The sequence below is a fragment of the Patagioenas fasciata genome, chromosome Z, assembly GCF_037038585.1.
Source record: "Patagioenas fasciata isolate bPatFas1 chromosome Z, bPatFas1.hap1, whole genome shotgun sequence".
NCBI lineage: Eukaryota > Metazoa > Chordata > Aves > Columbiformes > Columbidae > Patagioenas > Patagioenas fasciata.
Window position 1 is genome coordinate 61,835,007 of NC_092560.1, and position 26,971 is coordinate 61,861,977.

General features: G+C 42.6%; 1 protein-coding gene across 5 annotated transcripts in view; it reads right to left on the bottom strand.

Annotated features, from left to right (window-relative positions):
* GHR (growth hormone receptor) overlaps positions 1-22,474 on the bottom strand; it is a 127,007-nt gene extending 104,533 nt beyond the window's left edge. For 2 of the 5 annotated variants that reach the window (XM_065860706.2, XM_065860703.2), the window contains exon 1: positions 21,918-22,082. The gene's annotated coding sequence lies outside the window, so the exon portion shown is untranslated. Of the gene's footprint in view, positions 1-6,191; positions 6,257-6,422; positions 6,445-21,917; positions 22,083-22,286 lie in introns of those variants that run through there. The other 3 variants (XM_065860704.2, XM_071801828.1, XM_071801829.1) reach the window with 3 other exon arrangements.
* Positions 22,475-26,971: the final 4,497 nt, after the last annotated feature.

Below are 26,971 nucleotides of genomic sequence, written 5' to 3' on the forward strand. Positions count from 1 at the left end.
GTGAAATTCAACATTCCTTTTTCATGTAAATGCTATGGAGGCATATTCTATCAGGAGTCGTGATATCTGATACATGCACATAAAAGCAAGTATAGATCCAAAGGCTCATGTACTGAAATCCTGGACCATTAAAGCCAAGCATGGAGATTTTCCCAATGAAGGCTGGATGCTAGTTTATTTTTAATAAAAGCTGGACCACCACAAATCTTCTGAGGAAGCTATTTGTTCATAAACTGTTCAATCCAGTTATGATCTATAACTCTAGATTTAACACTGGTAATCTACAGGTGAAGCGATGCAAGCACTAGGTATTCTGATCTAAACATGTTACTGCATCAAGTGCCAAAACTATGGCACAGCACCAAAGCATGCACACGATTCCAAGCGTCTCATTGTTAAATATGAGGGTCTGTGCGAGCAGACTTTGTTGAGACTGAATTGTAACATTTACAGATTAATTGTGTTTCTGCAAGTCACTTCCTATTGGTTGGATACTACCAGAAACCAATTATACAATATAATAAGCACAAGAGAAAAAAAATAAAAATGTTGGGTGACGTCTTTATTGCAAAGCCATTAAAAACAGCAGTTTTGTGTGGTTATGGAAATGTTGTATAACATCTTACTCACAAAGCTGCAGGTAAACATTAAAGTTTCTAGGTTACTAAAAAAAGGAACTTCTTGAATCATAATCACATTCTTTTTAAGTCCTATGTAAATGGAAATACTTTTTAAAAGCACGCTGAGCTATACCTCAGCATTATAGAAAAATATGTTTGGAGTGCAGGATACTGGAGATTGCTATAAAAGGAATGTAGGCAAGATTTTGGAAACTTAGAATTCTTCATTTGATCAAGAGTGTAGATGGTAACAAGGAACAGTGTTTAACAAACTGTAAAAACAGGGTGAAAATAGATATTAGGTGAAAATGCCTAGACAATTACAACATGCTATAACAGAAGCCAATTCCTTCTGCTCTAATAGCTCCCCTCATTAATCTAACACTAATATTAAGTACATGAGCAAGATACACCAAGCAGCCACCCAGACACTTTTGCAGCACACCTTATGTAACCCTGCTCAGCTGTTGCTCACCTCCAGGTTTAGGCAAGAGAAAAATATTTTAGAAGCCAAATTATACATCAATGAAGGGGCAGGGGGGAAGGGGGAGTGTGTGTAAACAACCGAAACAACAAAACAACCAAAACCCAACTTATTTCTTGAATCCACTGAACACTGACTCTAAATAAATTCAACATTGACATCTGCAGTACACACAAAAAGCTAGTTTTCTTTCGATGCCCTCTTATAGGTACCAGGAAATCAAGAACCCTCAAGTTCAACTACTCACTCTCAGCAGTCACCAGAAATCTGTAGATTTTCCTATTTAATCTGCTTAACTTAAAAATTTGTAAAATGAAAGGCCACTGTAGTCAATCTGAGATTTTATTCAAAAAATAAAAAAAATCAAGTTTCTCTATAAGTTTTGAATTCTGTCAGTCTGTCAATGGTTGGCAAGACATTTTCAGCAGAGATGCAGTCTCATCAATAAACAGAAACTATTAACAAAGACCAAAACTGTGGAGGTCCATGAGAGGGCACAGTGGGAACAACAGCACAACATGCAAAATGCAAAATTTTGAGAATGAAAAAGCCCTACAGGCCTTCTAACAGCCTATAAAACCCCCAATTCAAAACTCTGTTTATTGTACTACAGGATGTTCAAAAGAACTGCAGAACATTTATCATTTTCTATTACATTTGACATACTCATCCACAAAGGAGGGGATTTTTTATTAATCATATTTCTCACCATATATATTGCAGACTAATATACTAGTCTGTAAAAACAACTGGGAAAGAAATGCTTAATAATGGCTATTATTTGTAAAGAGTAATGGTAAAATAAAAATGTGTTGTGTAATTTGTTCTGCTGGTTTTATGACTATATATGCCAGGACAAAACTATACTGATGTTTAATTTTTAATGGACCTGCTGCTGGCTGTATTATTTTATTGCACTCATTGTCCCTCAGAACATTTAGAACCACAACATCTCTCCATTGGTTGGATTAGTCATTTTCAAGGTGCGTGTTGAGCTATAAACTTGAACCACTCTAATCCTGTGTCCATTTCAGATCTAGGACTGACAGATTATTCCAAATCACTGATAAATTTATAACAAAAGATTTAGAGTACAATTGTGCATGTGCAGAATGAATAAGGGCACAAATCAGCCTGCAAGGCAGCACTAATGGCTCCTTTTTAAAGGGACACAATAAAATCTGAATCTAGTTCACTAAAACAGTTACTTAAACTTAAGTTACCCCAACTAAAATCTCCTGCTAAATTGCATAGCTATTTTTTCTATTTTTCCACAGTGTATTTGTCTCCCTTGTTGGTGTAGTACTAGATAAAACTGTGCCATACATTCTAAAAATGAGACTAAAATGCAATCAGAAGCACAAAGCAAAAAATACTTGGCAATCAAGAGAGAAAAATAATTATTTATTGATTAAATATTTATTAAGAATTAAAAAATTTTTCCCCACACATTCTTTCAGGCACTACCATGTTTCAGGTCATTTGCAACAAGTCTTAAGTTGCACAGAACATTTGTACAGTGCCTAGTGCAAGTCATGTAAATTGATAACTATACCACCTTTGAAGTAAAAATACACAAAGGAAAAACAAAAAGAAGCATCACTTCAAAAGCTGATTACTTTCCAATCATTAAGTAATTCAGCGCTAAGAGTCCAACCACTGAAATTTAAGCAAAGGGAGACAGGGAACAGAAAAACACAAGGTGAATGACATCACTGGATGATTTATGTTTAACATTATCCATTCGCTGAGAACAGCAATCAAATCAAACCTCTGACTTCTAAGGGAATACTAAAGCTAGGAAGGATGAAAGCAAAACTCCAATCCCTTCTGTAGACAGCAGCAGAGCTGGCAAAGGTCTGTACCACGGGACAAGGGTTCATTACTTGATGTCTGTACATCACTAGGCAAATATAAAGTACTAATGACTCTGAGAATGCCATCTCAGCCTTGCAACTAAGCCCGAATTCCGCACAGGTAAACAAACTATAATTAGTTTATAGAGAACTGATGATGCAGACTGTTAGACAAATTCTGTGTGTCTATTTCTGGACAGAAAATTTCATTTATTTAATAGCCATATAACTGTAATTCCTGGAGCCATGACCACATGTAAAATCAAAACCACTGATTGCTCTACAAATAAAAAAGGAAGACAAGGGGTTTGAGACTTTAATCTCACTCATTCCATGAATTAAATAAAAAAAGAAATCAGAAAACTGAGGTCAAATTAATGTTGGTTGTTTGGGTTATTTCTCTTTTTTTAAACCAAACTGATTGCAGCAATCAATAAATAAGTTTCAAAGAACTCTTTCAGTAAAGGCCAGGCCTAGCCAGCAGGTATTACATTAACTGCTATTATCAATTAGGACTTGCTGGGAACAGATCTTATTTACAAAGCAAGAGTTCTGGGAATCCACTTGTGTGTTAAAAGAACCTTCGTATTGCTCCAGAGCGATGTTAGCAAAGCTAAGTGGTCCTTCATTAAGTGCAGTGCGCACATTTCTTAATGTAGAGCAACTCCAATATTCTGATGGAGTTCATCTTCCCCATCTAGTGTGGGATATAAACATTCATGTCAGCAGTTTCAGAAATGATCCAAAACACTGCTTGTTCTTTTTTTTTTTTTCCATTCTTAAAAAAGACACAGTATCTTAAATAAGGTATCAGTGTAAGCAAGACAAACATCCTCCACAGTTACTTTGTCAGCTTTTAGCATGTTTTAAAACTCACAACTTCAAATGTAGCAAAGGAAGGAGGTTTAAAAATTGCAAAATATTTCACGTTCTGAGAGCCCTCTCACATCCTCAATCCTATTCAGACAGGCATTGATCAGTCCACAGTTTAGAATGGCAATAGCCAAACATGGGAAAGAAAACAGGACAAATACTTCTCAAGAGTCATTTTTCTCTTTCTCACTAACTCCTTGTCCTCCCTTCTTCAAATGCCTCTTCCAGTAGACACAAACATCAGAAATGCAGTTAAGTCAGCTGCACTTTCTCAAAGGTTGTCTTGTGATATTTTGATGATTACAAAGCACAGGAGTTACAGAAACATCACTCAAACCCACAAAGGGAGCCTACTAGCTACCAATGCTGACAGTCTGCATAGTAAGGATCCAAACTCCTATTTAGGGTAATTGGGACATGAAGCATTTGTTTCTGGGTGCTATAACATAGGTGACAAGGAGATAAATGGCACCATTCCCTGTGAGAGAAGATGGCTCTGGAACACTGTTGGCATTTGCATTAAGGCATGAAAAAAACATGCAGACGATTATATATCAGTCTCCTCGAGGAGGAAAACATCTTAGGTATTACAATTAAAGAAGAAAAATAAACCCTCCACTGCAATCAGTTAAACACAGTTGTCTTTCTTTTTAACAGAGACCATTTTTCACAACTCTGAAGCACCTAGAAAGTGCAAAGGGCAAAACTGTTTTCCAGCTCTGTGTTCGTACCTCTCCCAATGTTAAGTAGTATTGAAAGTTGGATGGTCCGACTGTTGCTTAAAGAAACAGTAAAAGCAACAGAGGCACAATGATTTCTTCACTTTAAAAAGCAGCTTAACTCTGAAATGCTCTGAAATTCCTGTACTTTGGTAAGGTTTCGGTAACGTCTTATTAATAAGGAGCACAAACTTTATCCTGAAGTAACAATTTAACTGAGAGAATTCCAGCAAGCAAACATAACCACTGCTTATTTTAACATGAAAACTCATTTTTTATGTATAAACAAGTATGACTCAGTCCCACACCGTAGTTTTACTACTAAGAACTTCCTGTCCTTTCCCTGTACTTGAAACAGGCTGTCCAATATTTCCACACTAAAACACGCCAGCACTGCCCAGATGTGAAACAAGCCCTTTTCAGAGAGATGCACACCTTCCCCACCCGCACCCGTGATTTAACAGCAGTTTGTGCTGAGAAATCTCACTGCAGGATGGGCACCACAGCAGTGTCCACATTGAGAGAGCAACTAATGTACAACATGTGTATCTCTAAAACAGTTTGCTCCCAGGCTGAGAAAGATGCTGTTTTTTCTCTCTTTAAGTAGCTGAGGCATTTATACACCAAGGACAGTGAACAGAGCTGTATTAAGAAGTTATTTGGCTTGCCAAGCTTACCACAGGCATTCAACACTCAGGAGGTTGGCTTAAAACTGTGCTTAAAAATGAGCTTTCTTATTTCTTCTGGGGCTCCAACCTTTAGGATTCACATTTGCAAAATCCTGTAGGCAACAGGGAAGGCTATAAACTTTCACTAAAAGCAAGAGAGGCATACTGCACCTCTTTAAAAATGAAATGCTTTCAGGCATTTTACAGCACCATGTGTAAGATCAAAACTTCAGCAAGGTGCTAAAGAGACATGGAAGCATACAGGGAGTAAAATGGCAAGAAGGAACCTTGCCATATACATTCACTTCTTTTCAGGCCCCCCATTGCAGCCCCCTGAAAGTGACATAATCAAGAAACAAGCAGCAGAACCAACCAGAAAAGGCAGGCTTTAGCCCCAATAAGGCACTTTTTGACATCACCCAACTTCACAATATTCAAGATGACAGTGTCCTTTTTAAAAATCAATCCCTTTATTACAGTCAACTGGCTGTAGCAGAAACTCATACTAAACACCTCTCAAAGATACCAGGCTTCCCTTGATGAGCTTGAACATAAAGGATAACATTGCTTTTGTGTATGCTCTTCCCTCCTGCCTGTTTGGCACATGTTTAATTAAATATAAATAGCATTAACTTTCTCCACGTGATTCATTTAGCAGGTTAAAAAGTTCACTTGAATATACAGTGCTCATCTAAGTAGCCCACAGTGCACAGTAATTATATCTGAGCTGTCACAGTGAAAATGGAATGCAAATTGATTAATGGTGTACAAAGAAAACACATTATTCCTCAAGACTGAGCAGCTCCACCTTCAAAGCCTCTGTAAACCAGTCCTTATAATCTGGCATTGCCTTCTGTCCTTCCCATCCCCTCAAAGCTAAGAAAAATAACAATTAAAAGATTAAGATAATGCAGCACCTGGCCTGGGACTCCAGCCAAGACAAAGCAGCAGGCTGCTCAATGGGAGCTCACCTTTCGGCACACGCGCAGCCAAGGTCAACTTTAAAGGAAGAAAGAAGTTGTGATGTCGAAGGGAAGGAGACAGCCTGGAAGATGGGGGGTAAGCTGTGCCAAGGAGAGTGGGTGAAGGTCAGGAGATGACTACTGGCAAGTACTGCCTGCCACAGCCCCTCCCAGCTACCACCCCTTCCCATTTGCCCTACCAGCAAAAACTCCAGGCTGAACCCCACACTCACATCCTACCTGCCAATCTCCCTCTCTAGGTATGCACCCCATCCATTCATCGTCTCTGGTAACTCAGATATTCCCATCTGTAGAGCTAAAAAAAAAAATCAGTAATGTGCTAAATGTCCACTATCTGTCCCACCAAGTGCTCTCGCCGCAAAAGAGAACAATCACCCTCAGCACAATTTGGAAACTGTGCTCACGTTCGATTTTCCAGGAACAATCCCTCTGACAGAAAAGGGAATAAACAAGAAAATGTGTACAGGGATCATTCGGAAGCTTAAGAGCAGAACTGTGCTGAGTGAGAGCAACAGCCCTGTGTACCCAAAAGTCAACAACCAGATTCCAAGTACTTTGGAATATGAACTCAGTATTTCTTTGGTTAACAAAGTTTACAAACCTGAGTTCATGCCAGAGACAAAGGGAACATTTCCATTTTGCAATAAACCTCAGGGAGAGCAAAAGCTCTTCGAAGGGCTCACCCTCTTGCTGAAGAAAACCAGCCTGCCAGCTCAGGAGCCACATGGGCAAAGTTTTGTAAGTAGCAGTTATGGCCAAAGGGGAAACTATACTGTCAGAAGCTTAGTTTGACCACCACAGTTATCACCTTAATCCATGAAAAAAACACTGCCAGGATTTTACTGACCACAAACCAAACAGGACTTTGAGCATTTGCTCTGACAGAGGACAGTGCCAGCAGCAGAGCACCAACGTCACACTAACACAGCAGTAGGATCTGTCCAGACCCACAGTAAAACTTGTTATGCCCACACCTAACCTGGAAATAAAGGCAGATTTTGTGTATTTCACTAAACCATTTTTCAGTCTGAAGCTTCTTCTAACATACATCCATTTTAGGCAGTGTTTGAAAAAAAAAAAAAACAACCATCAAAGCCCACTCCCCCACCCAGCAAAAGAGTGATTACACAGTTTTCTCATTTCTTTATTACAAGATTAGATGTTGAAGTATCATATTCTACCACTGACCAATCTAAATGATAAGTAACAGCTTAGACAGTAGTTTTGCATCATCATGGCAAAGGAGGTTTTCTTTCTTTCCAGCTAGGTAATCAAGAAAATCAAAACAACCCTGTAGTGCTGCAGACCTTGTGGAACTCACCTGGCGGTGCTCAGGGCTCTGATGTCACATCCACACCAGGGGTGACAGCTTTCCTATCCCCCCTACAAACTCTTCTAGGACAGGGAGGGGTGTACACTCAGTGCCTACCACGGTATCATCATCAGTAGTGTTATGTTTGTTTTTCCAGAAAAATTATAATTTTATTTTATCCAGTCAGAGGCAAGTTTATAAATGAAAGCTTATCTACTTCATTGCAGAGAGAAGACTGATTATCTTCACTTTAAATATTGAAGTATTCCTTCACTGTCATAACTCATTGGGCTGTACTCAAAATTCCCTTAAACCCCCCCAGATTTCAGAAAAATATTTTCCTATACCTATTTCAGAAAGGCACAAAGAGGCTACTAACATTGGGGAGTGTCAGATTTCAGCAGACATATGGCCAACAAAAAAAACCACATTAAAAGCACAAGTAATCAGCACACAGCACAGTCGCCTGTGACTGTATTTGTTTTGTTCAGCACCATAAATTATCCTGCCATTCCTGAATGCTACTTGCCAGTTCTCCAGCGCTGGTATCTTCATATTTGTCTAGCAGAGATGACTGAATTGCAAACTATGGTTATGACACTACATTAGTAACAAATTATTGTCACCTGAGGCAAGAGTCTTTGCTCCTATTTATCACAGCAGATGGCACATACCAGGGAAATTCTGGACATACCACTGAAGGGCAGGCATTAAACTGAGGTGGCTGAATTAAGGTCTTAGGCTTGTCATAGCCAGTAGAGTCTTTGCAGAAGGCAAATAATTCAGGTATCTAGTGCAGATACTTAATATTACATCATGTGAGCACTCTTCAGCAACTTTAACAAACTCACACTGTCGCCCTGACAGACCAGCCACCATTAGGTCATGTTTCCTATCTGCTGCCACTGCTAAATCCTACGCACCCCTTCCTGACTAGGGTTTGTCTCAGACTGTAAGGCCCTGGCTGTAGAGCTCTCAGAACCCTTACCCTTGGATACATGAGCCTTTGGGTCAGAAGATGAATGCGAGCCAGCTTTCAGGTGACAGAGAGCAGACCCAAATGCCCCCACTTCCCTGGGGCTCCAGCTGCCCCAAGGTCGCCTCTGTCTTCAGCCTTGTGACAAGGTGGGCAGCACCTCGTAAGGGAGCAGCTCCGTGCCTGGCCAAAACCAACCCAGCCATGGGCTGCTGCCAAGAGGAGCAGAATAACCCTTCCCAGGCTCCCAATCTCTCCTGCTGCCAGGCAGCTGCTGGACAAGGTGCATCAGCCCAGTGAAAACTCGCTTCTGACCAGGGATGCAGCTGGGGCACCCTATGCCGTGGCGCACACCGTGGCCCCTGAGGCAGAAAAATGAGAACCTCCCTAATTAAGCAATATTACATGGAATATATTTGCCTTTTTATTTCTGATCACAGCTTTTGGATGCATTTCACATATGAATCTATCCTAAGCAGCCTGTGTATTGACCCACGCTCTACAAAGATGTGCCACTCTTAATTGCAGTGACTGCAGATTTACTTCCAGATTCAAGAACTACATCACTTTTGGGAGATAACAGCCTTCTGATACTCCAACACATTGTCAGGATAGTCAAGTGGTCAATTGACAGTCAAAAGACAATAAAATCTCAAGAGATAAAAGGAATGTTAGCTGGGAAACTAGTGGTTTTTTTGTTTGCTTGTTTTTCCTTTGCTTTTGTTTTTCACTGATACAGTTTCGATTTACCAATAGCCTCAGGAGAGTTATTGTACTTGCTGGTAGCACACCTCAACTATCAGAACTGTAAATCTGTTCCTATGTGCATTTATGAACTGTGTATATAAAACCTGGTATGCAAACACCACATTTTCCTTTGGTAAAACATGCCGCATATTGAATACCTGCAGGGAAAAATCACACACTTAAATGCTCTGAAAATAACCAAATATGCCTGATGACTAATTTCCACTCATGAAATATAACAGACTCATCCCTTCAGGACAAAATGCTTGCTGATTATAAGAGACAAAGCAAGTTACTCTTTTGGAAGGAACAAGTTAATATGCCCACGTGTTTATTTCTCCCTAAAGTTTTCCATCTCATAGTTTACTTTTTGTTACCCTTGTTATGAAGGCATTTCAGCTGTGTGTTAAAAAAAAAAAAGTCAAATATATTTTCCTATCTACAAAACATCCAGGAACACACCAGGAACCAATTAGGAATGACAGGCATATAATGACATGTGAGCTGCAAGTATTCAGTTTTTAGTCTGGAAAATAAAACAGTTAATGATGGATATGGAATGGTTTTGCTTCAGCTCTTCTATGCATAGCTGGCATGACTAATTTGAAAAATAACATAACATGTGCCAATCTACTTTTCAGGCAGAGTTCAGGCAACAGAGAAGTCCAAAGGAAGGAATGAAGATCAGACTAACCATGTCAGGTGCCTACATTAACTTTGCAGAGGAAGAACCAGCATATCAGAGGGTCTGCAGGTAAGTCTCCACTTTGGTTGGAAGAGACCCTCTAGATCATAGAGTCGAACCATAACCTAACTCTAGCACTAAACCATGTCCCTAAGAACCTCATCTAAAAACCTTTTAAACGCCTTCAGGGATGGTGACTCCACCACTTCCCTGGGCAGCCAATGCCTGACAACCCCTTCTGTGAAGAATTTTCTCCTGAAGTCCCATCTAAACCTCCCTGGCACAATTTGAGGCCATTTCCTCTTGTCCTGTCACTTGCTACTTGGGAGAAGAGACCAACACCCTCCATGCCACAACCTCCTTTCAGGTAGTTGTAGACAGCGATAAGGTCTCCCCTCAGCTTCCTTTTGTCCAGGCTGAACAGCCCCAGTTCCCTCAGCCGCTCCTTATCAGACTGGTGCTCCAGGCCCCTCAGCAGCTTCATCATCCTCCTCTGCACTCTCGCTAGGACCTCAATGTCCTTCTTATGGCGAGGGGTCTAAAACTGAACACAGGATTTGAGATGCGGCCTCACCAGCGTCAAGTACAGTGGTACAATCACTTCTCTGGTCCTGCTGGCCACACTATTCCTGACACAAGCCAAGGTGTTGTTGGCCTTTTTGGCCACCTGGGCACACTGATGGCTCTTGTTCAAACACTGTCAATCAACACCCCCAGATCCCTCTTCCCCAAGCCTACAGTGCTGCCTGGGGTGGTTGTGACCCAAGTGCATGACCCCATCACTTGGCCTTGTTGAACCTCATACAACTGGCCTCAGACCAACGATCCAGCTGGTCCAGATCCCTCTGTATGGCCTTCCTGCCCGTGAGCAGATCAACACTCCCACCCAACTTGGTGTCATCTGCAGACTTACTAAGGGTGCACTCAATCTCTTCATCCAGATAGTTGATAAAGAGATAAAACAGAACTGGCCCCAATACAGAGCCCTGGGGAACACCACTCGTGACTGGCCGCCAACTGGATTTCACTCCATTCACCACAACTGTTTGGGCCTGGCCCTCCAGCCAGTTCTTTATCCATTACAGAGCACATCCATCCAGACCACAAGCTGCCAGCTTAACCAGTAGAATGCTGTGGGATACGGTGTCAAAGGCTTTGCTGAAGTCTAAGTACACAACATCCACAGCCTTTCCCTCACCTACTATATGGGTCACCTGGTCGTAGAAGGAGATCAGGTTGGTCAAGCAGGACCTGCCTTTCATAAACCCATGCTGACTGGGCCTGATCACTTGGTTGTCTGTATGTGCCATGTGGTGTCACTCAGGATGATCTGGTCTCCCCTGGCACCAAGGTCAGACTGACAGGTCTGTAGCTCTCTGAATCCTCCTTCTGGCCCTTTTCATAGATGAGTGTAACGTTAGCCAGCTTCCAGTCAACTGGGACCTACCCAGTTAGCCAAGATTGCTGATAGATAATATAAAGTGGCTTAGTCATCACCTCTGTCAGCTCCTTCAACACCCTTGGAGAGACTGGTTTGCATCCAGGAGCTGCCAGATTTCCTAGTTTTTCTAAAGAAAGGGCTTCTAGGCATCCTGAGACTGGTGAAGAATGCTTGTTTCCAGCAGACAGGTCATCATGTGACAGACACCAGAGTTCGAAATAAATATTATCTAAGAGGATACCCAGCGGCGGTGTTTAGTTAAACTGCTTCTGGATTTATGAAAAGAACTTTTAAATAAATTTGACACCACGATCTGAATTTTCTGAAAGTGTACTGAATTTTGAGCAAATGCCTAGATTTCTAATACAGCACAGAAAACTTCAGAATAAGTAGATTTGCTAGTGAAGGACAGCAGGTGCTTATTGACACCTCGACTACAAACTCCCTTAAATCTTATCAGAAGCAGCATTCCTCAGGCTCAGCTTGCTGATAAACAATGCAGGGAAGTTTTACAATAGAAAAAAGTTGTTCTTTTAATTATGCAGTTTGCCAGAAATGGGTTGTCCAATACATATCGGTCCCAAAAAAATTTGGCACTGTATTTCAATTACTTAGGAAAGTAGCTGTGCAGCATATTATCGTCCTGTGCCTCACAAGACCGGCTTGCTGCCAGCTGGGTCACACAATAATGAACAAACCAGACTCCAGAAAGGATGCTAGATTCCTCCCAGCAGCGCTTACCGTTGAAGCAATTACATATATTTAGTCCGCACAGTGCTGGATTTTCACTTCTTTATTGATGAACTTCTCAAGGGGGTCTGATTAGTAGTCAGATAACCTTAATAGCCTGACTTCATAGTTAGCCATGAATCTTTCATTGATGTAGACCTTTCAGCTGATGCTGCCGCCAAAGAGGATGTCTCAAAGAAAAAGAATAGTCTGTTTGCAGGTTCCCTGGACTCTTGGGTTGGACACACTATCTGTGAAACAGAAGCAGGACCTGGCTTATTACTAATTCCAATACTACATGAAAACTAAGAGCACAATACATTCAAAACAACAGTCAAGCACTCACTGAGTATTCCCCTGTTCTAAGGAAAAAAAGAGTAGAAGAAAATACCAGAACCACTGTAATGGTGCCGCCATGGTTTGCAAACCAGTGCTGTGAACACGGGCTCTGCAGGTTCATGTCTAGTCGAGGTCCTCCCGAGCTCATGGCAGAGCCTGCCCTGCAGTCATGGCCAGGGACATGGCCCTGCTCTGAGCCATAAACTGCGGCTCTCTTCCAGGACCTATTGTTTCGGAAATGCAAACCAATCTTTCACTCCAATCCTACAATCTATGCTACAATCCCTTTTCCACAGCTACATGAAACTCCCAAATAAAAGACACTGTATGCATTCCCAGAGCTAACAGGATAGGTGAAAAACACTTTTCCTCATGAATACAATTTCTGCCTGCTTGCTTGGCATTCAAACTCTAGGGTAGTCCAAAGAGTATTAATAAACCCTTAGGACAACTGGACTGAAAATTGACTTGGAGTAATTTCAGAAAACTAATTCCCCCAGTGGTGGCTGCTCTTCTCTCTCATCCAATCTCAGCATCTGGCAACAAGTGATTCCTCTGAGTAATCTCGGCAAAACTTGGAGAGATTGTCTTGAATTTCCTTCACAACTTCTCAGTGCCCAACTGTATTAATAGCTGAAGATGAAACAATACTGTTGTAGGTCTTCTTGATCCCATTATAATTATTCCTAATGGCCCATGTGGCACTTCCTTACCATTTATTGATCCCATTATAATTATTCCTAATGGTTCACATGGCACTTCCTTACCATTTCAACATTTGTTTAAATTTATTAAAGTTAAATGACTGTGTTCTACACAGCGACTTGCTGGTAACAAGGAGAAGAGCAGCAGCCAGCATTTAATATCCATGTGTAGGTCTTTGAACCAAACAATGGGCAGAAATACTAACACCACATAAAATACATCCCAAGTTTGTAATGCTACCTGCAGAAAGTTCCCTAGCTATATGCCCAGAAAGATCCCATGTCACTCCTCAGAAATGAGTTACCAGGACCATTTGAAAGCATCATTCCTCAACCACCAGACACGCACGGGTCTGCAAGGGAAAAGTTAAAGGAGTACGAGTGTTCTCTTTGGTTTTACTGTTTCAAATGATAAAACAATATAATAAAAGGCATCGGTCCTTTTCTGTACTAACCAAAGTGCTCTGCTAAGACAAAGACAAAAGAATAAATGGCAAAAGTAGCAGCGGTCAAAAGCCCAGGCCCAAAGCCAGAGCTATTTATAATATATAACATCCAAAAAGGTCTGTGCTGTTCACTTAGAAGTACCTACCCTCCATCCTTGATTTACAGTGATAGGAATACTGTACGCTTTTCACATCTTAGTCCCTTAATGCATCCCATAAAGATTATGCAAGGTAAAGAATCAATGACAGCCTGTTCAATGTGCTTTTTGTGCTTTTCTGTTGTTGCTTTTCAAACATCTGAATTCCTTCAGTATTGTTTGTGTGACTATAGCACCTACAAATGACTGACAGCCAGCTGCGCTACAAACTGCACCAACAGAACAAAATGCAGATTAACATTCATCTCACTCTGGAAAATGTCTTATTTGTGCCCAGTAATTACCATAATGAACATGGCTGCTTGTTCAGGCTTCCTGCTATTCTCCTTTAGCAAGTTCCCACCTCCACCACCTTCTGCACTGCTACTCTCTTAAGGTGGGCTTTATCATCAGCTGCTTCTCCTGTACTGGTATCACAGGAAACTGATTGCTGAATTCACATACATTAGCACAAATTTGGAGAGACGGGAGGTAGGGTGGATGGTACACCTGCTGCTGAACAGGCCATTGAAGCCCCAGTTGCCACCTTATTTGGCTGAGCACAGCTCACCACCTTCCCCCAGCTGGCTTCCACCTGCCTCATCTGGAATTGCTCCACAAGCCACAGCTTGTGAACAGCGGTGCTGCTTCTGACCAGGAATTTTAATAACGTTTTTTAAAAGCACCTATCTGTATTGTTAAGATGGGAAGTAAACAGAGTGTCTGGAAAACAGCACTCAACTAGGATACGAAGCAACACCACAAACATGTGGTTTTGCTGCTACCCACCAGAGAAATCCTGCCAAAGCACAATGATATAGCAAGAGATAAAGATGGCTCATTCATCCTGTGAAAAAGCCTCCTCTCAGTCCTTCCATACTTTGTCTAAGCCATGCAATTCAGAAAATCCCACCAAAACTGAAAAGCCAACTTTCAGTCAGAAGAACTAGAAAAAATTGAAAGAAGTAATTTTGCTTCATCTATTAAATGCAATGATAACATGAGGCTCAACATGGATTGTGTAAACAAAGAAACACACAGTTAAATAATCTGGATGCATTTTTCTCCTTTATGGATTGATCTGTTAAAGATGTGCTGAAATTTGACTAAACGTCCAGTAATCAGCATTCCAGTATCTGGCTTTGTCAGTTACCTAATACAACTGCTTATAAACAGAAGAAAACCAGAAAACCTCCTACAGAAGTCTCTGCAAGCAGTCTGCTGCCACCTTCTACCTCATGTCCAATATTGACACCGACACAGCAGAGTTTAAAAGTGTTTCTCCCTCCCCTATGTGTGTCTTACTGTTTCCCTTCTCTGCAAGCCCAGCTCATGTAATTTTCCCACAGAATAAGACTATCATTCTAATGAATGTCACTTCGGTGGGTTGTACAAGGTTACAACCTACAGCGCCTATAAAAAAAGGTAACATAAATCATGTTTATACATATGGTAATATAAACATAAGAAATTTCTAAGCCACAGCAGATGTCACTGATCTGCAACATCTGTCCATCTGAACAGGAATGAATGTGCTTCTAGTGGCAGTTTTCAAGATACCCAGTCAGTGCAGGTGTCTCATATGTAGGGGGTGGGAAGGATGATTCTTTCGCCCATGACAGCACACTTTTGCTTCATATGAACAGGATTACCAAGCCACATCTTCTTAGGTCAGGCTTCTCAGCAAGAACCTTTTAAATTCAGTTGAAAAAAATCCAGACAAATTAATAACCAGTGAGAGACACCTCTTCTGTTTCAGCCCTAACAACAAATGGTGTCTGTCATTTTTATTGACATCTTACATTTTTTCACACTTCAGCATCGGTAAATAAAACGAAGTCTGCAATATAAACAAACAGTATGTGTACCAACTACTCTCATAAAAAATGAGCTGGTGAAAGATACCAGTTGTTTGATGCAAAAATACCATCTTTCCATTCCCTGTGTTTTGTTAAGAGCTGCTGCACTAACAGGCTCCTACAAAATACTGTAACCAACACAGCAATGCAAACCTCTGGCAAAATCAGTTACAGTTGAATTTTTAAATAATCATGAGGTGTTGTTTTTTTTTTTTTTTAACTGTGTTTCAGTAGAGCCATCTCAAACATTCTGAAGCAAATTGCTACACTTAAACATGGCTTTTTAATTATTTGGTCATGTAATGTCCAGTTTTCACCTTAAGATAGTACAACCAAGTAATTCAGGCTCTAACTCTAGTCCTTCCAATATCATTCAACAACTCCCTGGGCTTTCATGTCCTAGGCTTTCTACTTACGCCTATTCAGTTTTGTTTCAGAAATTATCCACAGTCTCTATGCAGTCCCTGGCTTTTGACCCCTCACACCATACAACCTCCTTCCATTTTCTGCATATCTTAGCAAACTGAAGCACCTGTAGAGCATGTTCACCCACTGTGGAAAACTTCTTCCCTCTTCTACTCTGAGATCTCCTCTGGTTAACCAGGCTTTCAGGTTCCTTAGGCCTGAAATAGCATTAAAAAGATAGGCCACAAGTCTTCAAAAATTAATTATATCTGAAATTCACAACTTAGTATTCAAAACAGGAGTATGATTGCAGAAACTTCTGTATGAAGGTTTTTGTTATGCTGTTTAGTGTCAACGCGAACAATCAATCCACAGCACGAAAGTCAGGAGGAGAGTCTCTGTTCCTAAAATCTGTGCTGCTTCTTTTTGATGAGCAGACTTTTTATTCCCACTGGATCCCTTGAGCTCTTACAGAGAGAACACTCAGCCTCCAGTAGAAAAACAGCAGAGGAAAAGGAACTTACAATGATTTTCACAATATTTTGGTTACTTTAACAAAACATTATTTTTTTTTATAATTGGAAAAAAAGTAATAGAATAGGCTACAACAAATGCATGGGAGCAACAGTAAACAGCATTACTTTTTCCGTCATGGCATTATGTGCATTAATCTATGTCACAAGCTGTATCAAAGATACAAGTGCACAGTGTATTGCTTATCTCCCTCGTATGTTGGATACAGGTTCTATACAGTTATACAAAATAAGCCTGAAAAAAAAAATCAATGATGTTTAAAGTATCTTCATGCAGATACTCTTGCTCTCCTCCTTGTTCCATCGCAAGTTAGGCAGGCCTCTCACACCACTCAAACAGGTGAATGCCATCTTTCCTTCATGTCACCAGCTGGTGTCCCTGTGGTCAGCCAAAGCCTTAAGAAAGATCAAGCAGTATCCACTGAAGTTAACACGCTTGTGTGTGCCTTGTGGTGGACAAATTACATGTCATTGTGGGTGTGGACTCAGCAAAATAAATTAATAGTCTCAATGCTACCTGTTATTTCAGGGAAATTAGCTATTCAAGCAAAATACTTAACTAAGGACCAGCAGTAATTAGGCGCAGGCTGCCTTACAAAAGCAAGTGCTTTTTCTGAAACTGTTTTTGTACTGATATAGTCACTCTTGTTAAACACACCTTAATGCTGGAAGATGAAGATACCAGAGCTGATCATACAGTTCCACAAAAATAGCCTTCCTGGGCAGGAGGCAGAGGGGAGGCTGTAGTCCCTCCGTGCCGCACACGCTGTCCTGCGCCAGAACTGGCTGGCGTACAGGGGCCAGCAGCGACCGTATCACGTAACAAGTGTCTCTCCCGTGCAGCATTTGTTACCACCATGCAGCACCAGCAGACCTGAAGACTCACCGCTGCTCTCCAAAGGTCAAAAATCATGCTCAAAAGCTTGACGTGCTATCTTGCACACTCTCTTCTGATCCTGTCAATCAGCGTTGCAGACACAAACAAAAACAGTTCATGTGCACATACTGGACCAGCAGGCTGGCACTGCTTGGAACAAGCACAAGTCCGAAGAATTTTGTCTGCATGTGCTTCACTTACATATGTGGATAGGTCAGAAACTGCACACAGATTCAGGAAAATTGCACAGGATTTCCCACTGCCTGCTGGAAACCAACTCACTGCAGCAAGCATGGCTCTAGTATATGGGGACTCAACATGGAAGACCTAAGTCCCAGTATAAGCACAGCTCACCAGGCTTGATCTCCAGATGCTGTGAATGGTACCCAAACACAACTTACAATTCCTGCTTACACCTTCATATATCATCTTTGCTCTCAGATTAGAAGCATTAAGCTCATTAAGTGATTAGCAACAGAAATCTTCTGCCTCAAGGAGTGTAAAGCTTGTGAATCACCTTCTCTTTGCACATTCTGAGTTCAGTTTCCCACATTACATACCTGCCCTACATGGTAATGTGTGTGTGATGCACAAATCTAGCAGGTCTAGCAGTACGATACCCTAAAGCTGTGTCTCTCTAAATGGCTAAAGAAAAGGAGAGATGGGAAAGCATAACCCCTTCCATGCCAGAAGAATGGGCTCTGTGTTTACTCTCTAATGCAAAGAGGTTAAAATTTTCTCCTAAATTTTGCAGAGCTCCATATCCTACCACCTGAGTTCCCCATACAGAGTTTGTTGTCTCCACCACATCTCTAATGTTCTCCATGCAGCCCTGCATCACCCTCCCCCTATGACCACAATCCCATGCAGTGGATCCCTTCCACAAAATGTAACCACTAGTCCTGACATACAGCTGGAAGAAAAACTATGTTTGTTGCAGACTGTTTAGCTACAAACACAAGTATCTTTAATAACTCAGAGTCATAAAACTGATTTGGAAGACATGGATGGCAGCATTGTAGTTGGTGGACTTTTGGAAGTAAAAAGACTAACATAAATATGTTCAGTATGACAAGTATCAATCGCATGACAGCTGGAGTTTTAAAGCTCATAAATGCTTGATTACTGCTATAATCCTCCTGCTACTGACTACATGGACAATAAATGAAGTGGGACAACCTTACACCTAAAAGGCTACTCTGAACTAGCGCCTGTGCACGTGCATCCACACATTTAATATAAGCATCTCACACATCAGTGACCATTACTGCTCTGAGCAGCACACTAAACAAGCATATTTTTCAGTAGTTATTCCTTCAGTAATAATAATTTTAGCCATCTTTTACGTCCCTACAACACTGTTCCTCCAAAATGCTCAGCAAACAGTAACATTACCTTGTTTAGGTAAGACATTAAGTCCCATGCTATTGAAAAACACCATGCTAATGTGAAGCATTTCTGAAGTTTATATTAACTTATCTACAACAACAACAGTTTCTAGTGATGACTTCTGCTTCAAAGAATACTTGATTTCTAAAGGTCAATAAAATATGACACTTTAACGCATTTTCATTTCACAGTCTGCAGTAAATGTGATATGGAAAACATCCATCTCTGTGAGGAAATAGCCTTTACAGTTTATTAGGAAAAATTGTTTCTCATACATTGAGAACCAGCTCTTCGGTAAGAGGATGCTTGTTACATCTCTCACAAATTAAAATGCTGTAAATAAACACCCACCACACAAAAAAACCCTCAGGATTCAGAAAGATGTACCTTGTGATAAACAATTTGAGCACAAAGTGTTCCTTCAAGTCCTGCCATAAATCTACTCCTGTCGAGCCAGTATCGCGTTGCATCAGCCCTTCACCACGACTGGTGGCAGCCCCACCGCCCCTCTGCCTGCTTCCTCATGCCACCTTCCTCCCATAATCACCATTCCAGCTCCACTGCACCAAAGAATCGTCTTTCCACCTGATTAATATGTAGTGAAAAAATATGGAAGATCCTTCTAGTTAAAAGAAACCCAACCCTCTAGCAAACACGTCATTTAGGGACTCCCATGTGAACTTTGTGGACTCATTATTGCACTGCTGGCACCCATTTTATTCCCTCTTCTTGTTATTCCTATAATATTTATTTATTTGCAATGATTTGAAAATGTTTCAACACCTATGTGAAATTGCAAGAGCTTCAGCTGGGCTGGATGCAAGTGCTGTTGTGTCTGAATAAAACCTTTTTTTTTAACTGGAAAAAAAAAAAATCAAAGTATCTTTGCCTGTGTTGCTTTCTCAATAACAAAAATTCACAGCTTCTATTTTGTCCATAGAAATTTGGTATTTCAAATAGGATATACAATGTTATATTTATTCAGCTTGATGTTCCCCTTAATAGCACAAGAGAAATACTAGCATTGATAAGAACCAATTTCTGTGGCAAAAGAAAGCTTCATTTGATAGGAGCAAGGCCTACTCCTATTTTATATACACTTTAACAGAAATGTATGTATGATCAAGGGAAAAAGACTCTGTGAGCAGAAGTTATACAGCCAGAAAGGACCAATATATATTATACTTGCCCAGCCTGGAAAAGAAAGGTATGAACCCCAGAAACAGGGCAATTGCCATCCAAAATTTATTTTAGCTTTCGCTAGTGGAAACTGACACAATAGGTCACACACAGTAGTGCATGCTACCTCAGTCAGGAAAAACATACAGAATCGAGCTCCATACATCTCAGCGTGGCACAGACACCCCAGCGCCCTGTGGGAGCTGCTGCACTGCATGGTCCTACAGAAAATAACACCTACACAGAGCCCTCAAGTTCATATATGCGCGTGGTGCTGCACTGTGCTGTTCAGATACATCAACACCAGGAGATAGTGAAAAAGCCCATGGTAATAAAAATAATGCTTGACCATACTTGGAAAATTTGACTCCAAAATATTCAGAGGCTGTTTATGACTTCTCTATACATTAGAGCAAGTTTTAGCAGTTATTTTCAAATCATTAATAAAAGTACCACTACCGTTTACTGACAATTCTAAAAACAACTCCGCAGAACCATTTCAAGCTGTCTTATTTGTCAATCCCTTATAAGTATTAAAACATGTTGATGTCCTGAATTAACACGGCAAGTAGCAATTCTAGTAATGCAAGACTGAGATGTGGTGGAGATGAAGGACACCACATTCCTATTTAAACACTTCAAGCTGTTTGAATAACCTCCAGTAATACTTACATTTATCACTCTGCACCACAAAACATCTCAGTTGCAATCTGCTCTAATCTCTATATTTAAAATAGCATCTTCTAAACAAATGCTGGTATTTAAATACATCTTAGCAAATCTCCTTATATTGATTCTGTTCCAAACTACATTTTCATCACTGATGTGAGCAGCCAAGTCTATCCTATACCTAAGAGTCTTTCAGATCTAAGTTAAGCATCTCTTTATCTGGTAAATAACTTTTTCTTACTGATAAACACTTGCTTGAAGCATTTGTAAAATGGGATTCAACTCAAGCACTTGGCTACAGTTTTTTAATTGCTTCATTCTTATTTCTGATTTAACCATGAACAGAATGCTGACCAGGTGTGTGTCTTTTGCAGTTGCTACACGAGGAGGAAAGTGAAGCTGTGACTGAATAGAGTAAGTTAGTAATACACTAGATTCTAAACCTCACATACACTACTGAAAAGATGAGTAACTAAAGCACATCCACACACTTGATGTCTAGAATTAGCCCCATGAGAGTCTGCAACAAGTATCACTGAAGATGTTGATGTGAGAAAACACTAGTTATTCTTGCAATAATACACTGTTTTGTACACTTCTGCTAAGAGTATTTGCAGTATTTGTTTTTAAACTTATTCTCTTCAGTTGGTTTTTTTTTTTTTTTTTACCCCATGCAATACTCACAGTGGATCACACACTAGCAAATGCAATAAATTATCGATAGTGCAAAAAAGAATTTAAAAGGGGTGGGAGGATCGTATAAACTCGAATAAACCACACAAGAGACACTCCAACTAGGTCCATTACAGCAGGAAAGACTGAGACGCTGACAGCTCACATACCGTTCTTGCTCCTCTTTTTAAATCCAAATCCACACAGAAAACAAGGTTCATCTGAAGAATATTATTTCTCCAGACCTGCACGGCCATGTTTCCCTTCCCTGTCATACTCCTCCGTCAACCACAGTAAGCAGAGTCACAAAACTCTTGGCCCCCACGCCAGCCGTCCCAGCGGCTCCGCGGCCACGGCGGGAGCTGACGCCCGCGGCCCGGGGCCGCGCTGCCCCGCCAGCGGGACACGCTGGGTGCCCCGGCTCCCGGAGGGCTCCGACACCGACCGGGGCCGCAGGGGCTGCTCACAAACCCCCGTCATCCGCAGGCGAAGCCCGAGAGGAGCCGGACCCCGGCTCGTCGCCGCCAGGGCTGGGGGCGAGGAAACCGCGCCGGGCCCGCCGCATGCGGGACGTGGCCGGCGGGGAGAGGCGCGGAGCCGCCACCCGGTACTCACCGACTCGCTCAGAAACTTCCCCCAAGTTTCGGCGGGCGGCGGCGGGCGCAGCCCCCGCGGCGGGTGCCGGCACCATGGGAGCGCCTCAGCGAGCGGCCGCCGCGGCGGCGGCACCGCCGGGCATCGCACTCCCTCCACCCGGGGCCGGCCCCAACTTCTGAGGCGGCAACTACCGACGGTGCCGATCGAGGGCGACGGGGCGCGGGGCTGAGCCCGCACCCCTCCCCAGGGGCGGGGCGGTCAGGCCGGGGCGGGGGACGGCGGGGAGCGCAGCGCGCAGCCCGCCGCCCCTCCCCGCACACCCTCCCTACCTCCGCTCCCCGCGTCGGCGGCGGCAGCGGAGGCAGCACTAGCACCACTCGCACTCACGTCGTTCGCTGCCGCCCCACAGCCCTCTCCGCGCCCGCCCTGCCCGCCGGGGCGCTGGGCGCTCAGCGGCCGCCGCCGCTTCCTCCTCCTCCTCCTCTTCCCATGGCCGCCGCGCCCCGCTGCAGCTGGCTGTCCGCCGGCCGCGGGGAGCGGGGGTCAGGGATGGGGGCAGGCGGCGGTCCGGGAGAACATGTCTGGCGGGGCGGGGCGGCGCGGGGCGGCGCGTCCCCGGGAGCGCGGCTGGCTGCCCGGCCGCCCCGAAGCCCGGCCGGTGCCTGTCACTTTCACTGTGCCGCCGAGCTCCGTCTAGGGGAAGACGGGGGCTACTGCAGCGCATCGCTCGGCCGGGGGGAGAGCTGCCCCCGAGGACGCCAGCTCCGCGCTGCGGTGCATGGGAGCTGCGCCGAGGAGTCACCCCGGCCCCCCGGACTTCACTGGTGGGAGGCGGGAGCCCAGGCTTCGTGCCCCGGCGTGTGCCGGTAAGGACAGAGCTGGCGCCCGGGCTTGTTCTCAGGAAGGCGGTGAACGCGATTTTAGGGAGAACTGGGTGTCAATGTGCCACGTGGGCGGCTGCCAAGTAGAAACGAAGTGGGTTTGAACGGCTGAAAGTGCAACGATGGGCACCTTCCCGGAGCTGGTGTGTGTCAGAGCACACGCAGGCCTAAGTGAAGTGAGCGTAGACATGAGCTACAGGAAAACAGAACAACTACTTGAACTTTTTTTTACAATACTACAGATTTACCTTTTGAAAAATACCTCAGGAAAGAAAACAGTCAAAATGAGCACAATGCCATCACTTTACTTAGGCATTATTTACATTGACAAAGTACCAGAGATAGACCCACATGACCAAAGGTGACTTCAACAGTGACATTATGATCTCTAAGGCCCTTGCAGCAGCCCTCAGTCCCCCACCTCCATGCTGGCTCAGCATCTGGCTTCCTTGTATAACAGAGGTGGGACCAGAGCCACACAAGCCAGCGTTGCAAGAGTTTCGCAATAATTTGGTAACCTATCTTGGTAAGCCATGATGCAGAGCCCCCTACAAAATTAACCCAGAATAGAAAAGAGCTGTAGCTCACCTGAGTTCCCTGCTGTGTTTCAATGAACACGAATGCTGGTGCCACCACATGGAAGTTGTTGAGTTACAGCGGTCAGGTACTATGCAGTTCCTGCCACCTTTTGCTGCTGAGGTTGCTGCTGCCCTTCCCTTGTTGTTGCACCAGGAGCTGTGTGACTGGGTGCTGCTCGGCTTCAGGGAGCTGGTGTGCCTCAAAGACTTGACCTGTGAACAGCAAGTGGTCAGTCCTCAGCCTGGCTGTCACTCCAGGCTGGCTCTCTGCCCATTCCCATGAGTGCCAGACCAAAGCAGAGTGGGGGACAAAAACATGTAGCTGGCGCAAGACAGGCCATCAGATGTGACCTCCTTAATTTTTGGTTGGCTTAAGGGAATTGAAATATGACATGTCAATAACTACTTGCCGGAAGTGTCACTGAGATTTTAAACCGAGGACACACAGATACATCTTTCTTATTCCTACACCAGAACCATCTCCTGTCTTCTCCTCATTAAAAAAAAAAAAAAAAAGAAGAGAACTCTATATTCTTTCAGCAGTATCAAGCAATACCATAGCATTTCTGTTAACACACATGCAACGCACATTGAGTTTCAGTTCTCACTGTGGGTTTGGGGATTCATCTCCACATCTCCCAGGAGTGCCTATGCTGCCAAACCAGCGGTTGTTCCTCAGGCCTCCCATTCCTACCTTCTGCTACTGAAGCTATGGCAAAGCATGATTGGTAACTCATTGGGTTAGAAATTGCAATCACAGGCCTGACCCTGACTGTAGTTCTGTGGCTGGAGCACTGTATTAGGAGAGCAAGACTTGTATTGCAGCTCCAGAGATGTTTAGGGTGTTTGTTTAATACAATAATCCTGTAACACCATGACATCTGATATTGTTACAAACTGGTTTGGTTTGGCCAAGTAGCAGCGAGAACTGAACATCCAAAATGCCACATAGATAAACCAGGGAAAATATTTACTGTTCCCTCTTACATGTATGAATAAGTATAGATAATGATAATCAGCAATTTATTGTATAGCCCAGATTTATACCTCCCTGGACTTTGTGTATGCTACATGGTGTTTCTTATTTCTTCACATGGCAGCTGGTGTAGTTTCATGAGGATTAATGTCAAAAACAGTTCTTTGCCGAGAAGGTCATACTTAGGCAAAAGCTGCCAAAGTAACTTTCAGTCAGAAAACTGGTGGGAGTCTGGGTGGGGCTGGGAAGACAGGAGACAGGGAAGAGTTGTAGATAGGTGCTGCCCTGGTGTCCTGGCTCAGGATAGCAAGGGGAGCTTTGGAAGGGTGAAGGTCATCAGTGCAGAGGTAGGAGAGGGCTGAAAGTTTGTGAAATAGATTCTCTGAATTTGGAAGACAAGAGAAATTGATTTTTTAAAGTATTTTATTTTATTTTATTTTATTTTATTTTATTTTATTTTATTTTATTTTATTTTATTTTATTTTATTTTTTATTTTATTTTATTAAGACTTCACCCCTGCATTAGGTTTTGAGTCTCCACGCTGTCTGCAGCTAGCCTTGGAGTTGAAAAAGCATGAGTGGGTGTGTTGTGTGTTCGTAGGATAAAGATTTTGAATTTTCTTCATTACTCTAATACAAATAAATAGTATAATAAATATGCAGTGTGCAGTGATCTTTTGGCTTCTCTCTTATTAAAAGAAAAGTCTCTCTCTTTCTCTCTCTCTCTCTATAGATATATATTTAGTATACTCAGTTTAATTGGAGGACTTGAGGGAATATTATAATACACTTATTCTGTGATACTAGTCTGTGACAGTATTTTAATCATCAACAGAAACTAGCTTCAGAATATCTGAGTTTGATATCTTATGAAGTATGAATCTTAAATTTTGCTCAGCAACAATATAGGAATTGATTATGTTCTTTATACATCTGTTAGGTAGTATCTGCCTTTCGAACTGTGTATGATTTCATGTATGCCTATGCACTTCCATTTTTTGCTTCTGCTACTTTATAACTCTTTCAGATTCCCTCCAAACCCCTTAAAAGGCCTGGAAAAGCAAATCTGGCTTTCATAGACTCAGTAAAGATACCTGAATTCTGACTATTTGTTCTGACTTAATAACCAATGATACCAACATCAGCTAATGTATGTACTCCTCCCTCTGTACATGTGGTTCCTACTTCAGTCCATTGCAAACAGCATATCAAAAGTCCTCTCCTTTCAGACCATGATGCTCTGGAACCGGGCACAGAAGAAGCAGTAACGGCTGAATCTAGTTTTGCTCTCTCCTTATGTTAGTGTATAACACAATGTTTATCAGCAGACTAAGGAAGGAAATAAAGTAACTTTTTTGTTGCTGAGCCAATACAATATTGCAAAATGCACTCTTAATTGATAATGTTCTACCTGATGAGCTTTTAGACAAGTCCTGAGACTCTGAGGTCTAGTCCAAGTAGTTTGAAATTCCATACAGTTTGCAGTTTAAGTGTGTATGAATTTGTTTCTCTTGAGTGAGGAACTACTGCTATTAAATTACAAAACCCCAGGTTTTATTTTTTAAAACTGCACGAAAAACTGCAGGAGATTGAAATTAAATCAAGATGTTGTTCATATTCTGTATTCTTACCTGCAGCTTAAATTGCTGTCTTTACCTATTTTATTTGTTTTGTGTTTAACATAAGCATAGAATTACAGCAAAATTCAGGTTGGAAGGGACCTCAGGAGCTCCCTACTCCAACCTCCTGCTCAATGTGGGGTGAAACTGTTGCTCAGGGCTTTGCTCAGTCGGATTTCAAAAAATTCCAGGGTGGAGACTGCACAATATCTTGGGGCAATCTCTTCCACTGCTGTGCTGTCCTCATGGGGAAAAAGGTGTCCTTTCTTCTTCAGTCTGAATGTCTTATTTCAACGTACGCTCATTGTCTTTCCTGCCACCATGTACTGCTGTGCAGAGCTTGGCTCTGTCTTCTCAGTGACCAGCTTCTATAATAGCAAGGGGAAAGATGCTCTGTGGTGCCCCAAAACCGTCTCTTCTCCAGGCTGAAGCAGCCTTATCCCTCAGGCTCCCCTCACAGGGCTGATGCTCCAGTCCCTGAGCATCCTGGTGGCTTTCCATTGGGTGCACTCCCATTTGGCTGTCTCTATTGTGGGGAGGGGTGAAAAGCTGGGCACAGAAGGCAATATGCTGTTTCATGACTGCCAAGTGAAGGAGATAATAACTTCTCTTGATGTCCTAGCTATGATCCAATTCATGCAGCCCACGATGCTTTTTGCCTTCACTGCTGCTGGGGCACAGGGCAGTTTACTGTCTATCAAGTCCACCATGTCCTTCTCAGCAGGACTGCTCCTCACACAGTCAGTTCTCAGCTTGTTTCACTGCATGGACTTCTTTCTTCCCCAGGCAGGATTTTGCATTTGTCCTGGCAGAATTTCACATGATTCCCATCAACTCATTCCTCCAGTCTTGCTGGAAGACACCCCTGCCCTTGAGCATATTGAACGGTCCATCCAGCTTGGTGTTGACTGCAAGCTTGATGAGAGTGCATGTTACCTCCATTGATACAGATGTTAAACAGGACATGTGCAAGTATTGACCCTGTGGTACTCCACTTGTTACTGACCTCCAGGCACAG